Source organism: Saccopteryx bilineata, chromosome 1 (genome assembly GCF_036850765.1).
Source record: "Saccopteryx bilineata isolate mSacBil1 chromosome 1, mSacBil1_pri_phased_curated, whole genome shotgun sequence".
In the NCBI taxonomy this organism is placed as follows: domain Eukaryota; kingdom Metazoa; phylum Chordata; class Mammalia; order Chiroptera; family Emballonuridae; genus Saccopteryx; species Saccopteryx bilineata.
In genome coordinates this window covers 334,474,900-334,491,232 of record NC_089490.1, presented here as the reverse complement: position 1 = coordinate 334,491,232, position 16,333 = coordinate 334,474,900, and the positions used below count along the sequence as shown (strand labels likewise).

General features: G+C 42.3%; 1 long non-coding RNA gene across 2 annotated transcripts in view; it reads right to left on the bottom strand.

Annotated features, from left to right (window-relative positions):
• Positions 1 to 3,745: 3,745 nt before the first annotated feature.
• The window catches only part of LOC136320534 (uncharacterized), a 31,628-nt gene continuing 19,040 nt past the window's right edge, over positions 3,746 to 16,333 (bottom strand). The window contains exons 1-4 of one of the 2 annotated variants that reach the window (XR_010728354.1): positions 15,092 to 15,154; positions 10,914 to 11,030; positions 5,955 to 6,075; positions 3,746 to 4,385 (exon numbers count right to left, since the gene is read on the bottom strand). This is a non-coding gene — a long non-coding RNA (uncharacterized lncRNA). Of the gene's footprint in view, positions 4,386 to 5,954; positions 6,076 to 10,913; positions 11,031 to 15,091; positions 15,155 to 16,333 lie in introns of those variants that run through there. The other variant, XR_010728353.1, reaches the window with a different exon arrangement.

Here is a 16,333-nt window from a genome sequence, read left to right as displayed (position 1 = left end):
GGAGTTTGGTTTTCTAAATAATTTGCAAATACTGAATATCTTTTTTAACTTTTGGAAGTACAAAACTTTGGCTTTGAATCAAACTGTGTTAGCAATCTCTCCACAGTCTTTAATAATGCCTTGCATTTCTACAGGTCTTTGTATTTTTCAAAGCTCTTTCACTTGGATTATCTTGTTTGATCTTCACATCAACCCTATGATATAGGAAGGCCGGCTATTAGTATCTGCATTTTACAGATGAAGATAGGAGGGACTTGAGAAATCAGGCCCTAAGCCCAGCCTAAATGGCAAACTAGCGACAAAGTCAAGGTGGGAAGCCAAGTATCTACTATAGCAGAAAGATTTCTGATATTCATGAAGATCATTGTATCATTATTTATAACCTTATAAATAATGAGCACTATTTATAACCTTAATTCATACAGAGTTCCTTTCAAAAGGTAAGAAAAAACCTTTGTGGGTGATCATCTGTCTCAGATATGTATATGTAATAATCATAATCTATTACTTCTGTGACTTTCATCTGTCTATTATCAACATGCATTCCAACATTAATTGTTCTGTTGAAAAATCTCTAGGTTTATTCTATTAGTGTTTTAGAACAAATTTTTCTGATTTTAATGTCTAAAGAGAGAACAAATCTTGGGGAAGTGAAATAAAAGACAGGATAAACAAATGGAACTATATCAAACTAAAAAGCTTTTGCACAGCTAAAGACAACAAGAACAGAATAAAAAGACAAACTACACAATGGGAGAACATATTTGACAATATGTCTGATAAGGGGTTAATAACCAAAATTTATAAAGAACTCGTAAATCTCAATACCAGGAAGACAAACAATCCAATCCAAAAATGGGCAAAAGAGATGAATAGACACTTCTCCAAAGAGGACATACAGATGGCCAACAGGCATATGAAAAAATGCTCAACATCACTAATCATTAGAGAAATGCAAATTAAAACCACAATGAGATATCACCTCACACCAGTCAGAATGGCGCTCATCAACAAAACAACACAGAATAAGTGCTGGCGAGGATGTGGAGAAAAGGGAACCCTCCTGCACTGCTGGTGGGAATGCAGACTGGTGCAGCCTCTGTGGAAAACAGTATGGAGATTCCTCAAAAAACTGAAAATCGAACTGCCTTTTGACCCAGCTATCCCACTTTTAGGAACATACCCCAAGGACACCATAGAACGGCTCGAAAAGGAGAAATGCACCCCCATGTTTATGGCAGCATTGTTCACAATAGCGAAGATCTGGAAACAACCCAAGTGTCCATCAGAGGACGAGTGGATTAAAAAGCTTTGGTACATATATACTATGGAGTACTACTCAGCCATAAGAAATGATGACATCGGATCCTTTACAATAACATGGATGGACCTTGATAACATTATACGGAGTGAAATAAGTAAATCAGGAAAAAAACTAAGAACTACATGAATCCATACATAGAAGGGACATAAAAATGAGACTCAGAGACATGAACAAGAATGTGATGGCAACAGGGGTGGGGGGTCGGGGATGGGGGGAGGGAGGATGGGGTGAAGAAGGAGAGAGGGGTTGGGGGAGGGGAGGGGCACAAGGAAAACCAGATAGAAGGTGACAGAAGACAATTTAACTTTGGGGGAGGGGTATACAGCACAATCAAATATCAAAATAATCTAGAGATGTTTTCTCTCAACATATGTACCCTGATTTATCAATGTCACTGCATTAAATTTAATAAATAAATTTAAAAAAAAAGAAAAAATAGAAGACCTCCATTTATAGGAGATAACCTAGAATAGCCAAATACAAAAAGACAGAATGTAGAATAGTGTTTACCGGGGGGGTGGGTATTGGGGAGCTGTTGGGTACAGGGTTTTCCTGTGGGATTTTGAAAAAGTTCTGGAGATGGATGATGGTGATGGTTGCAGAACAATGTAAATGTACTAAATGCCACAGAACCATACATTTAAAAATGGTTTAAATGATAAATTTTGTTATGTATATTTTGCTACAGTAAAAAAGTAGAATATCATCTTGTTTTATTTCATTTTTGTGACAGAGACAGAGAGAAACAGATAGTGACAGACAAATAGGAAGGGAGAGAGATGAAAAGCATCAATTCTTCGTTGCAACTCGTTAGTTGTTCATTGATTGCTTTCTCATATATGCCTTGACCTGGGAGCTACAGCAGAGTAAGTGACCCCTTGCTCAAGATAGCAACCTTGGGCTCAAGCCAAAGACCTGGGGCTTCAAGCCAGTGACTTTTGGCCTTAAGCCAGTGACCATGGGGCCATGTCGATGATCCCATATTCAAGCCAGTGACCCCACGCTCAAACTGGTGAGCCTGCCCTCAAACCGGATGAGCATGTGTTCAAGCGGGGGACCCCGGGGTTTTGAACCTAGGTCCTCTGCATCCTAGTCCAATGCCCTATCCACTGCACCACCGCTTAGTCAGGCACCATCTTGTTTTATTAATATGAGATTCCCTCTAGTACAAAAAAGCTAATTATAACTCATGTTTTTTGTTTGTTTGTTTTTAATTCACCTTACCTAAGAGCGCTTTACACTTGCTGTAGAAAAGAAGATAGTGATCTGTAGGGCGCCCTCCTCTTTTATTAAAAATCCAAAATGGAGTTGAGGTTTGTGTGATAAGGTGACATACCAGTAGATTATTACAGCTACAGTTAATCAAGTGCTTCCTACTTGCCAAGTATTAACTAAATACTTTTACCTTTTATTTCATTAGGGGTCTGAGCACCTCTGTGTCGTAACAGATGAGAAATTGAGTTATATGAAGGTTAAGTTACTTACTCAGAGCTACACAGCCAGACATCTTTCCAGATGGCTATCGAAACTCTGGGACTAACTTTCCTAGGAGGTAGTAGAATCTCCCTTTAAGCTTCAGTGGTCTTAGACTAAGGCAAGGTAATCTCCTCAGGTGTTACTTAGGACACTACTTCCTGTCCGCTGTAATTACTGTTGCCTTCCCTTTAACAGAATCATTGTGTCCTGTGTAACTAGGTCTGTACTGACCAAAATGTCAGTCACTAGCCACATGTGGCTACTGCGCATCAGAAATGTGACTAGTCTGGACTGAGATGTACTATAAGTGTAAAACACCCATCAAAAATAAAAGTAAAATATCTCATTAATAATTTTGTATTGCTTACCTGTTGAAAAGATAATATTCTGGACATATTGAATTAAATAAAATATAATATCAAAATTAATTTCATTTGTTTTTTTTTTACTTTTTTGTGTGTGGCTACAAGAAAATATTAAATTAAATATGTGATTCTCACTATATCTCTGTTGGACAAGCCTGCTCAAGGCTGTCCGAGTCACTTTTTCTACCTGTGTTCCCCCTTGGGAGGAGCAGAGTAACGTTTGTTTGTTTCCTGATGACTCAGTGGGAAGGTCTTCCCTCCCCTCCTTCCCACTATGGTGCATATCCAGAGAGGCCCTTTTGAGCTATTACACACAGGATAGGAGAGACATATTGACATATGTGACATACCTTTGTATTCATTACTCTGCTTTAGAATTCAAAGCACAATAATTACAAAATATTGTCATTACTACTGACTGGCATTTTTATCCCCTATTCTTTTTCAAGTACAGAGAGATCTGGATTAATCATGAACTTCAAGAATAGTAAAATAGTCATGCCTGGTAAAAATGAAACATAATTTTGTTCCATTGTTTATTTATTCAGTTACTCATTCATTCAGTCATGTCTTCATTTCACATTACAAATATTTATTGAGTGACCATGATGTACATGGTATATCACTATGAGGAATTCAAAGATAAACCAGATTAGTGTCTGCTACTGGTTCTCTTTCAAAAATATATTAGTTTATTTTCTTGCTTTTTTGTGTGTATTTTTCCAAAGTGAGAAGCAGGGGGAGACAGACAGACAGACTCCCACATGCGCACCACCCAGATCTACCTGGCATGCCCACCAAGGGGTGATGCTCTGCCCATCCAGGGCATTGCTCCATTGTAACTGGAGCTATTATAGCACCTGAGATGGAGGCCATGGAGCCATGCTCAGCACCCAGGCCAACTTTGCTTCCATGGAGCCTTGGCTGCAGGAGGGGAAGAGAGAGACAGAGAGAAAGGAGAGGGGGAAGGGGGAAGAAGCAGATGGGCGCTTCTCCTGTGTGCCCTGGCCGGGAATTGAACCTGGGACTTACAAACACCTGGCTGATGCTCTACCACTGAGCCAACTGGCCAGGGCCATTTTCTTGCTTTTTATATTGAACATCACAGGCAGCATGATATCATGAAATAGCTCTGGACCAGGGTCATAAAATCTAGTCCTGGTTTTACAAGTTGTATGAAATAAGCAGGTCTCTTCAAATCCAAATCTCAGGTTTTTCATCTGTAAAATTGGAAAGGATAAAAATATACATATTTACAATACTTTGTCTATTGTGAAAATGAGATAATGAAAATGATAATCTACATATTACTATTTCTTACTCACTAAAGGCACTGCATTAGAACCCAGGACATCTGGCTTCCCTTCTGGGCCCTAGGAACCATCTATGGTATGGCTTCAACCTCTCGGCCTCAATGCCCTCATCTCTAGAATTAAGGTTAGGCTTCATAGATTCCAAAATGTTTTCCAGCTCCAAATCCCAGGTTCTAAGAGTTTATGATTTTAAAGTAATGATTTTCTGAATACCAGCATTAAGTTTACCAGAGGTATACTACCAGGACAATTCTTTCACCATGGAGCTTACAGAATTTAAATGTATGAAATGCTAGAGTGTCCCTGAAAATTGTGCTTATTAATTTGCAGAGAACCTTTGCATTCACTGATTTTACAGTGTTTTATCCTCAGTAACTATTTTAGCTATTTATTGGTGTGTAGCAAACCACTCCAAGACATAATGGTTAAAGCAATGATTTATTATTTCTATTGATTCTTTAGGTTGGACTGTTCTTATACTGCTCACTCCTTACTTGGGGTTTCTTATGCGGCTACATTCACTGATGCTGGAACATCCCAGATGGCCTCTCTCCTCCAGAGCTGCTCTCCACACCACTTCTCCTCATTGAGTAATCTAAGCCCTGGCTTCTTATGTGGCAGCTGAAGCCCAGGCATCACAAGAGACAAACCCCTAAGTGCAAGTGTTTGTGCCATGCTTGCTAATGATCTCTGGCTAAGGCCAGTTTTGTGGTCAAATTCAGAGTCAACTTGGGAAAGGCCAAATATGTGTAGGCATGTTTCCTTGGGGACCACAATGTCGTAGTCTACCACCACAACTCCCACTTAACAGAGTTAACAGAGTTAACAGAGTTCTAGTTAACTAAGGCCTTATCCCTTTCTCTCATGCTTTTGCATAAACCATCACATTCTTTAACTCTGTGCCTGTGCACACTTCTGTTTCTGCATATGCCACACTCCATAATCATCAGTTTATATTTTGATCTTCCCTCAACAAAATGAGAGGTTTGTAAAGGGGTGAGCATCCCATTTCAGATTGTACCAGGGCAAAGATTCCCAACCTAGGTTCTTTATTTTCAATTATCTCTATCTGAAATTTATCACTTCCTTTAATTATAAATGTAAGCACAAAACCACAGTAGTAGTATCAGGAGGCATGTGATTTTATCACCAACAGAAATCCCACATTTTTCATATCACGTTATAGTTGTCTTGTTGCAAATATTGTAAGTATTATTATTTTTAAAATAATTTAAAAACAATTTGAACAATCCATTTTAATAGAGTTGGCTTTCTTTGTAGTCCTAGGTGTCTTATTTTATTCTCTATTTAGAAATGTTATTCTGAAGAGTTCAGGGGCTTTGCCACACTGCCCAGGCTATCCATGGCTAAGAAAAGTTGAAGAGCTCCTGACTAGAATGAGCTCCTGATCTGGGATACATTTAATACCCTTGGGAGGACTCCCACCCTACCCCATTGGAGCAACATCAGCATTACCTTGTTAGAAAAGCAAATTCTCAGGCTCTACCACAATCCTTCGAAGTCAGAAACTCTGTGGGTGATGCCCAGCAATTGGTGTTTCTACAAGCCTTCCAGGTGATCCGAGGCATACTGGAAGCTGTGATAGAGAGACACAGGTCTGGGTGGGACCAAGGAGGGGGAGTGTCAGGAAGCAAAGTGAGCTGAGTCCCTTATAACTTGAAATTGGGTTATAAAGGCCTAGAAAGTGGAGCAAATGATGCAGTTAAAAATAAGAAGCAATTTAAGATTTCTGAGCAAAAGAATAAAAGGTTAAGTCCCACTTTGGTGTGTGGAATGAACTCAGCAACAGGGGCCAGATATGTGTGTCTATTTTGAAATTTTGGTCACCATTGTTTGGGCTTAAAGGAAGGAGACACACTGCATCAGTACTCAGGGGGTGATGAGCTCCCACTGGAGCCATGGCACAAGAGCCCCGTATACAGGTGAGCACGTGGGAGGTGTGGCGGAGCCGACACCCAGCCCCTCCTGCAGAGCCAGCGGGAGGGCACAGCCACTGCATGGCACTGCTCTCCACAGCCAGACCCAAATGGCTGCACTAGATGACAGTTGAAACCAGAGTCAGTCAGGCCAGCCCCGGGCTGCTATCACTCCTTTCCGACCTCAGCCTCATGGGGGGCCCTGGATACTGAGAGACTTGTTTATCAGCCTTTTTTTCTGAGGGAGGTTTCATGTCATCCCCAATTCATTAATTCAACCCTCACCACATCCATTTGAGGTAGGTGTTACCATTCCCATTTTACAGGTAAGGAGACTGAGGATCAGCAACGTAAAGCAATTTACCCAAGGTCATAAAACTAATAAGTAGCAGAGCTGTGACTCACACCCTCTTCTGTCTCTTCTTAAAGTCTGTGTTTTCAGCCAGTACTCTGTGAGTCTCAGCCTGAACCAGACTGTCAGGTCAGTGGTTTCAGACTCCCAGTTATGGATTCAGGAATGAATACTGACACAGCCTGGGTTTGGTGTGCACCCATGTGCCCACCACGACCCTAGCCTTGACTTTGCCTTTTACAAGATTGGATCTCATCTTAACTTTTTGCTTTGCACTGTAGTTTCTCTGCCAGAGAGAGCACCAAGCCTGAATCCCTCAACTCTTGATCTTTTCCTGCCAATATCCTCCTCCCTTTCATAGTCCTCCCAAACAAACCCTTTGCCAGCCTAGATCTGAGCACCCACTGTCTGGAAAGTGCTGCTGTTGAGCCCCAGGCCCTGCCATCTGTTCTTCCTGTTCGGTCAGGGGTGCTAGGGCCCCAATTAGAAACTAGATCCGGGCTCAGATTAAGGCAGGGCTTGTCAGTAGCTGTGGAATGTAAGAAGGGATCCCAAGGAGAGAATCTAGGGATGAAGGCAAGGAAGGGAATCAACAAACAGGGCAAAGAAGTATCAGTCCAAAGGAGCCAGCAAAGAGGGAGGGAACCTGTAAGTGGAGCTAACACTACAGAGCAAGTGGGAGCAGAAAGGAGGATGGAGGTGAAAGCAGCACTGACTTCCTGAGCACTTGAACCTGGAGACAGAGCCTCTTATAGGGCCTGTGAGTACAGGGAGAATGTGCAAGGTCACTAAGCTGGGTCAGGCATCTGGAACTGACTTCCTCTGGCTCCCTCTAAGCCCTCAGACAATATGAGGAATTGTTGTTGGTTCCTCTAACTACAGTCCAGCTCAGTCCCAGCCTCCTTCCTCTCTCCAACCTCACTCATTTAGTCACTTATTCAATTAACAAACATTTGAGTCTCTACTAGAATATAAGCTCCATGCACGCAGAAACACTATACTCTCTTTTCATCACTTTAAGGCCTCAAACCCAGAACATTTTTTGGCACATAGTAAACACTATCTATATATTAGTTGAATGAATGAATTACTGATGAATATTTGAAAATGGGTTGAGTTCTAAAGTATCTTCTGAGTTGTGATAATAACCGTAGAGTACTAAGTACATGTTGCCTGCTGATATTCACACAATAAAATTAGAGATCTGAATAGGCTAGCAGCAATCAGTGTGTATAGTCTTTAGTCAGATAATTCCTACATTAATATCATTTAAATTTTTCTAACACAAAAAAATAGAAAGTGGACTTGAGAAAAGGTAAGAAAAAACCACTTTAATTTGTTAGGTTTTGAATATCTAAAATGAAATAATTTATTTTTTCTTTATTTTTAATTTCAAAACTAATTTGTGGCCAATATTATCCATAACATTAAGCATTTGCCATTGGTTTCAAAATAATTTGCAACAAAGAATGCCTGGAAATCTTTACAATTATATAGTCAGCATTGTAAGTTAAAAAAAAAAAATTACAGAGTTTGACCACAAAGTTTTCTAGACTTGAATGGAGTCCCAAAAGGAAAATATTCATGCAAAGCTTTGACATTTTACTTCGGATTACTTCTTAGGGCACTAAATTAAATAACACTCTCAAGTGTTCAAGATGCGCCTGAATTCCATGCAAGCCCACAGCATCTATGCGTTGACAACATCTACGCTGTGGTTAGTCAGTTGAAGCCCATCAGCCACCTTCATTTTCAGAGTAGACAAGTAACTATTCTGGGACATCTGAAGAAACCATGACAAACCCTGAGGGGGCTTTAACTTTGAATTAAAGAAAACCACAAGTCAGTAAACTGCTGACCATAAACATGTTTACATTTTGTCTGGGAGGTGCAAACAGAGTTTGAGTGACTTGCAGAGCTGTCGCCCATGGTATGGTTAGAGCAGCCTGAGGAGTCCAGGGGAAGAGGATGGCGGAAGCGCAATCCAAGGGTCCAGCTGCAGGCAGCAAGAGGCTCAGGAGATCCCAGGCACACTGGGGATTGCATTGTGCAGGTTTGTCCATCCTGCACATCTTGAATTGTGCAGGTTGAGTATACGGGCAGGGAAGTGAGGGGGGGGGGAAGAGACCCTTAAACAAGTAACAGGTGTCACTCAAAGTGACTAGGGTCTATAGAAGATCAGTCCAAAGATGTGTTAGTCTGGGTATGTGGAATGATTTATAGAATTTTGTTAAAGATTTCTCACTAAAAGTGGGTGTCTTGGGCTAGAGTGGGTTGCATTGAGTAACAAAGAAAAAATTACAACTTTCTGTGAGAAATGGTAATGATACATTCAATTCCTAACTCTTGCTAAATTCTGCCATTCTAAGTAAGATAAACAGTTGAGGCAGTAGCTAATATTCCCCCTACCCTTCACTGAGTAATTAAATAGGAAGAAATGAGCTACAGGAAGTCAGTTTCTTGCTTACTAGAGAAGTGTGCCCTGCTCAGAGGGGCCGGGTAAGAAGGGCATGGGTTGGACTAGAGAAGTCAAAGCCATGACCACAGGCCAGAGCTCCGGTGGTCTATGTGCAGACGACTCCCCCAGACACCATCCCACTCTTTCCGCTGTCTTAGAGCCTTGGCAGAGACTGACAGAGCTGAGATGGGATTTGGGACAAGTCACATCATGAGCTCTACCAGCTGCTCTATTCATCCTCAGGGAAAGGATGCCTGGACCATTAGGTATGCTGTCCTGGATTAAGAGGTCAGAGAATGAAGTTTGTATAATTAGTGCCACTTCCTTCTTTGCTCATGATGACTATTACGTAGCTTATTTACTTTTTGAAGCGCTTGACGCTGAGTTTGAAATGCTGAAGAACCATGAGAGTGAATTGCAGAGGAAAGGGAATATTCTTCTGGCCAATTCTTAGAAGGTATTTTGCAATATGAAGCAATGTTTTACATTTCCAGGCAATCAGTGTGGGGGATGGGTGGGTGAGGAGGAAAGAACTGGGTGCAGGATCACTAGCCAAGTTATCTGGGATTTGGAGCAGGACTCAAAGTCTGACACCAAAATGTGAGACAGGAAACAGGCAGAAACCCAGCTGAAAGCATTTGGGCAACACAGGAAGAATAAGAAAAAGGTGCCTAAGAGAACCTGGAAAGCATGAAGACAGAGCCAGAAAGATGAGCGCTGGGGTTCAGGCTGTCATTTCCCATCAGTGGAACCTTTGACAAAAGTCTTAACTTTTCTAAGGCTCTGTTTCCTCATGTTGAAATGGGGATAATCATAATCTCATACGGATGTTATGAGAATGCAGTTATACAAAGTAGATAGGCTCAAAATAAACACCTTTCTTCTACTAAATTATAAAAGTGCCTTGAAAGTAAAGAATGGATTTTAGCAGCACAGCAATGACCACAGAAAGAAGTTTAACAACAACAAAGGAAAACCTATTCCAGACCTATCCTCAGGTGAGAGTGGGCTTGCTAGACTACACATCCTCCTTCTCACTCCTCGAAGTGTAGTTTATGACCCACTGACATCACTCAGGAACTTCTTAGAAACACAGCTGTCTGCTCCCACCCCAGATCTAATGAATCAGAGCATCCCCTCTGGCCTGACCCCAGGGGCTTTGCTTGCACCGGAAGCTGCGAGGAGCGCTGCTTACTCGGTTCACTGGAGAAATGAGGGGGCCTGAGTCTCCCTGAGGATGGATCTCATGGCTCTCGCTGGGAGGGGCTCGGGCAGGCAGGACCTCTCAGGTAGTATCCCAAATGATTCCTTAAATTGTGACTGCTGTGTGTCAGGGCGTGGGCAGATGGCCGGGCCACTCTGCATCTGAGGAAGCAGAACCTCACCTGGCTGGGCAGGGGCGGTCTGCAGATGTCATGGAGGTGTGAGCAGAGGCTGGGCTTCAGAGCCACGGCCCGGACTTGAAGGCAATGGCGAGAGGTCAAGGAGGCAAGAAGTCAGGCCCAGGGAGCTCAGGTGAGAGAGAAGCTGAAACAGGTAATGCTGGTCTAGAGGGCCGGAGTCTAGAGAAGAGAAGGCTGAGAGAAACAGAAAGCAAACACTTCTGCCAGTACTTAGGAGCTGCTGTGGGTAAAGACAGAGAGCGAGCTCTCCTGTTAGGAGAGGGTGCTCCTTGTTCTGGGTCTCACCCCATGTAGGCGGTGTGTCTCTGGAGCTACGCATCTGCAGTCGGAGGGGAACTCAGCAGTACGGAGCACTGGCTCCTTCTGAAGGCAGGTGTGAGGCTTGCTGGAGGCTTCTCTACCCTGTTGACAAAAAGAGACAGCTGTTAGGTGGAAAAGTGAAACATTCAGGGACTACTTTTGAAAGTTCTGTGGAAAATGGACAGAAAGTCCAAGGACCCTTTGCTCACCCCATACCCTGTGTGTGTTCAGGGATGAACAGGCTGCTCCCAGGAGACAACTAGCTGATCCCCCAGGAACTCGGACACCATTGTCTCAAGGGAGCAGCACAGAATCCTTTTATTATCCAAGGATGTCAGAGCTGGGGACCTGGTGTTCTTCAATCAGTTTTCTTAAATCCACAGAGCTCTGTCTTCCAACACCGTCTTACTCGGATCCTCAACATTTGGCATGGATATCAGCAAAGCTGTTCTCACTGAAGCAAAAGTGGGAGCCCCGAGGCATTTCCCCCATGCCAACCCTAAGACCCCTTGCTGGAACCCCTGGGTCCCATGGGTCAATCTGAGAAGCACTGATTGGCACCAGGCTATCATTATACAAATGAGGGAAAGAATGCCCATACTGACAGGTCTTCCATGACCTGGCCCTGGCTCACCTCACTACCCATATGACTTCCTACACTTCGGTCATGTGGACTTTCTTCAGTCCTCAGAGCACGCCACGCCTCTCTGCTGGGCCTTCCTATATGCTGTTCTTTCTATTTGAAATGCGCTCTGCTCCCCTGCATAGCTCCTTGTCTTCCCACCCTACTCCTGCCTGCCCGGCCCCTCCATAACCTATGGATCTCAGGAGAGTCCTGTCGGTTCTGTTCACTGTCCCATCACCGTGCCTGATCCACAATTAGTGCTGTTGAGTGGATGGATGAGTGGAGGAGCACACATGGAGGGGTCTTGCTCCCTGGCTGCCTAGTCAGCTCTGAGGTTCAGGAATGCTGACAGCCTTTTCACCCAGAGATAGGGGGTTATGAGAAAACCTTGTCCAAGCTGTGCCGATTCCTTCTCAGAGAGTTCTGACCAGTATGCAACATTGTTAGGTTGAAGATCCAGGTGTTGGGCAAAATGTGTTTAGGAAATGCAAAGTAAGACATGCTTAGAAATGTTGGTAGGACCATGTGACAGCTGCCTTCAAAGTGGCCACAAATAGTAATTGGCAGATATCTGTTTTTTGGGAGGGGTTTTGTGTGACAGAGACAGAGAGAGAGACAGAGAGAGGGATAGACAGACAGAAAGAGAGATGAGAAACATCAATTCTTCATTGTGGCACCTTAGTTGTTCATTGATTGCTCTCTCATATGTGCCTTGACTGGGGGGCTACAGCAGAGCAAGTGACCCCTTGCTCAAGCCAGCGACCTTGGGCTCAAGCCAGCAACCATGGGGTGTCATGTCTATGATCCCATGCTCAAGCCAGCAACCCTGTGCTCAAGCTGGTGAGCCTGCGCTCTATCTGGTGACCTCGGGATTTTAAACCTGGGTCCTCTGCGTCCCAGTCCAATGCTCTGTCCACTGCACCACTGCCTGGTCAGGCCAGCAGATATCTGTTTCTTATGAGGACAGTTTTCAGACATCATCCTGACCTTCTGCCACCCTGAGGGTCTTAAATCTGATTATCTTCTAACAAAAGTCACCATATTTGACATTCCTAGTAGATAATCTTCCAAAAGTTCCACAAGGAATTATTCATGACTTCCCTAATGACAAAATACAGCCATAACACATAGCATTTGCTATTTTTCAGGTATATCTGGGATAGATGAATGAATCTCTCCAAGAACACCCATCTGACAGAGGAAAAAAAGCTAAATAAATATGAATTAATATTGCACTGAAATTGTTCTGAGCATGTTGCAGCTGCAAATGCTAAATCGACATATTCTAAAATTGTTTCTATTAGTATGTGGGTAGCAAATTGCTAAGAAAAACTAATTATCTCTTCTTTAGATAGTATTACCCCAAACATTATTTTTATAAGCTTTGTAGAATGACTTAAAAGGTTAACTCAAGTCTCTGCTTAAGCATCATTTTATTTAAAGTGATATTTCCTGGTAAACAGGTTTTTAATTAAAAAGGAAAACTATATTTGCACCCCTCAAAGATAAAGGAGAAACTACAGACTATTTATCTACATTCACTGTCTGTTTCTACTTATCTTTGGCACCAGTTACAAAGCAAAACTACCTGAAAGAATAACTTTTCCCACAATAATCTCTTCCAATTACAAAGGACTTAGCAATTTATAAACTATGTTCACATATATAATTTCATTTGATCTTCTCCACAGCCCTGTAAGGCAGGTATAACAAGAATTAGAGTTAACTTCATTTTATAAATGAGATGCTGAGGCCTTGGAAGCTACATGACTTGCCCATGGTCACTGCTAGGTGGGGTTCAGCCAGACTTTGAATCTAAGATTAGTGTTCCCAGATCTATCTCAGTTATCATCATCAGGTAAACTATGGTTAGGTCAGCCTGCTGTCTTAGATCATATTGCAGAGGTACCTTGAAGGTTTTATAGTGCCGTGGTTCTCAAACCACACTTCTCAGAACCCTAATTGTCCACAGTGGTGCTTAGGAAGCCGTCACAGGGAAGGTGAGAAGACAGGGTACTGAGCCACTATCCCAACCAAAGAGTTCTGTGTTTTGTCTCATATACAGGTGTTTCAAGTAAAATTTCTTTGGAGGAAAGTATTCCACTGCTTTAAAGAAAAAAAAAAAAAGTTTGAAACTCCAGTATACTAGAGTTCAAACTTCTCATTTAACAGATTGGAAAAGACCTATAAAGATCCCATAATTTGTCCAAGTTCATAATCAACTAAGACTGGAAACCAGACGGGTCTCTGCATCCTCAGTCATGAACTTGTGGTCGGGATAAAAGTTAAGACTCTCTGTACAGTGTTGTGTCTATATATCCAGAGTTCTCAAACTTCAATGTGTAGCAGGATCACCTGGAGGCTCGTCACGGATATCTGGGTCCCACCTCCCGAGGCTGCAGTGGGACCTGAGGAATTTCCAGGTGATGCTGAGGTTGCTGAGCCACTTGTCTACAGGACACAAAGCAACTGAAAAGTCAACTGAATTGACCAACTAATCATGCATTATATCAGTTTTATTTCATTCTGGGAAAATGGTAAAGGGCAATTCCTCCTTCGGAACTTAGAAACCCATCGCTCTAACCAGGCCACTACCCATGCCTCCACACTTAGCACTGATATCCTATCACATCAAAGATCCTAAGCTCTCATGCACAGATGACAATGGTGTCCCAGCCCATGACCCCTTGTCCAACCTCCGAGTTTCTCTGCACTGCAGTGGGCAGTCTCCACGCAGGCTGCTGACTCCTGATTCTTGGGTGTCTCTGTCCGAGGACATTCTTGAACCAACAAGAGCTTGTTCGGCGCATAAGTAGTGGGGGGGGGGGTGTGTGGGGGGGTGTAATGCCCCCACTTTCCTGGGCATCTTTTAAACAATGAGGACATGAATTTGTGGGTAAATACTCCAGCATCCCTATCTGTCAGTGGGTTAACTTTGAAACTTTTTCAAATGTGTCCAGTTTCCCATAACAGTACCCGACTCATTAACACACCCTTTATTGGCATTTCTCCCTTCCCTCTCCTCATTTATGCTTCCTGGCATTATTTCCTAAATAAAATACCTGCAGACCAAGTTCTTGTCTCACGGCCTACTTTTGGGGGAATACAAACCAAGACACTGCCTCAAAGTTCTTCGCCAAGTTCACAGAAGCATCACCTTCCAGCTCTTGCTCACCTTGCAGTTCTGTGCCCGGGCTTTTATTCACCAGTCTTTGGGCTGGCTAGCCCAAGAGAGTGTGTACTGGATTGCAATTAATAAATAAATGATACAATTGACTGTTGCTGTGTCAACAGAAGCAGAAATACAGGCTGCTGAATCACATGCAGATACCCATGATTCATTAATGGTACACTTCCATAGTCACTCTTGAGAAAGAGGCCCAAGTTCATCAGTCAGATAGATCATTCCAGCTTACAAAAACCTGGCATTATGCATATTTTTCAGGGCATCACTATAAAAAGCACCTGTCAATTCTGAAATAGAGATAAGGTTCCTCTTGTACTATTAAGGCAAGATTAACCCTCAGCAAATATTTACGTTTGAGGAGTGGAGTTTCAGCAGTGAGGGCGTCAGCATTTGTCAAACTGCAGTGCAAACTGCAATGAAAACAGAGAAAAACTGGGTAAGAAACACACTGCCCTCTCGCTGAAGCTGAAGAATAGAGACAGATCCTTCAGGTTAAAAACAAATAAATAAATCATTCAAACTTCATCCTAAATCATAGAGCTATTTCATATATTTGATTCCACTGATTGTTTGTAGATTAATTTTCATCTATTTAAAAAAATTTTCACTGAGAGATAACAGACATATAATAAACTGCACATATTTAAAGTACACGACTTAATAATTTTTGACATATGTATGCACCCATGAAACCATTCTGCTGGCTTATTTGTAAAAGCAATGTTATTGAGTTTTAAGTCTATATCATTTTAATATCCAATTTCAGAAATCTATTAATTATTCTATTTATGCTATGATTACATTACTGCCTATTTGAAATAGCTGTATAAATATGCTCAAAATAATTGGTTGGCACAATTCCTCGGAACTTATGAGGCATGTCTGGCAAGTAATTGTAACAGCTACCATTCACTGAGTCTCCGTCTTTGCCAATGTCCCTGTCAGGTGTATCATCTGTAGCCCTCACAACAGTCCTAGGAGGTAGATACTATTAATCCTGTTTCACAAGTGAGCAATTGAGACTTAGAGACATTGAATGGCTTAGAGACATCCGCATGGCTAGAACATGACAAAGCTGTTCACTAGATTCATTCTGTTACAGTAATATTTCCCAAACTTTTATTCATCTTTTAATTATTCAAGAAATATACACCTGGCCCTAGATGTTGGAGATATAGCAGTGACAGTGACTGACATGGTTCCAACCCAATGGAACCTGCCAGAGGTGAGGAGATTTACCATTTTGTTTAAATATAAGTACACAAATAATTGGTTTTAATTGTGATGAATGCTATCAGGGGAGTACAAGGTTCTGTAGGAGTGTGCGTTTGGGGGCCTGATCTAGTTTAGGGCAGGCAGCTAGTGGAGGCATCCATCAGGAAGTAGTGTTCAAGTTGAGACCCAACAAATAAGTGGGTCTATAGTTTATAAGTAAGGGAAGTGACATGATCAGATTTGCAAGACTGATGACAGGAAAGTCACTTACGTCACAGGGGACAGTGAAGGAAGGGAAGGAAAGTGTTCCCTGAGAATTGCAAATTACAAGCTCAACCCTCAAGCAGGTTTGGAACCAGAATCCATGTGCTTTTGAAG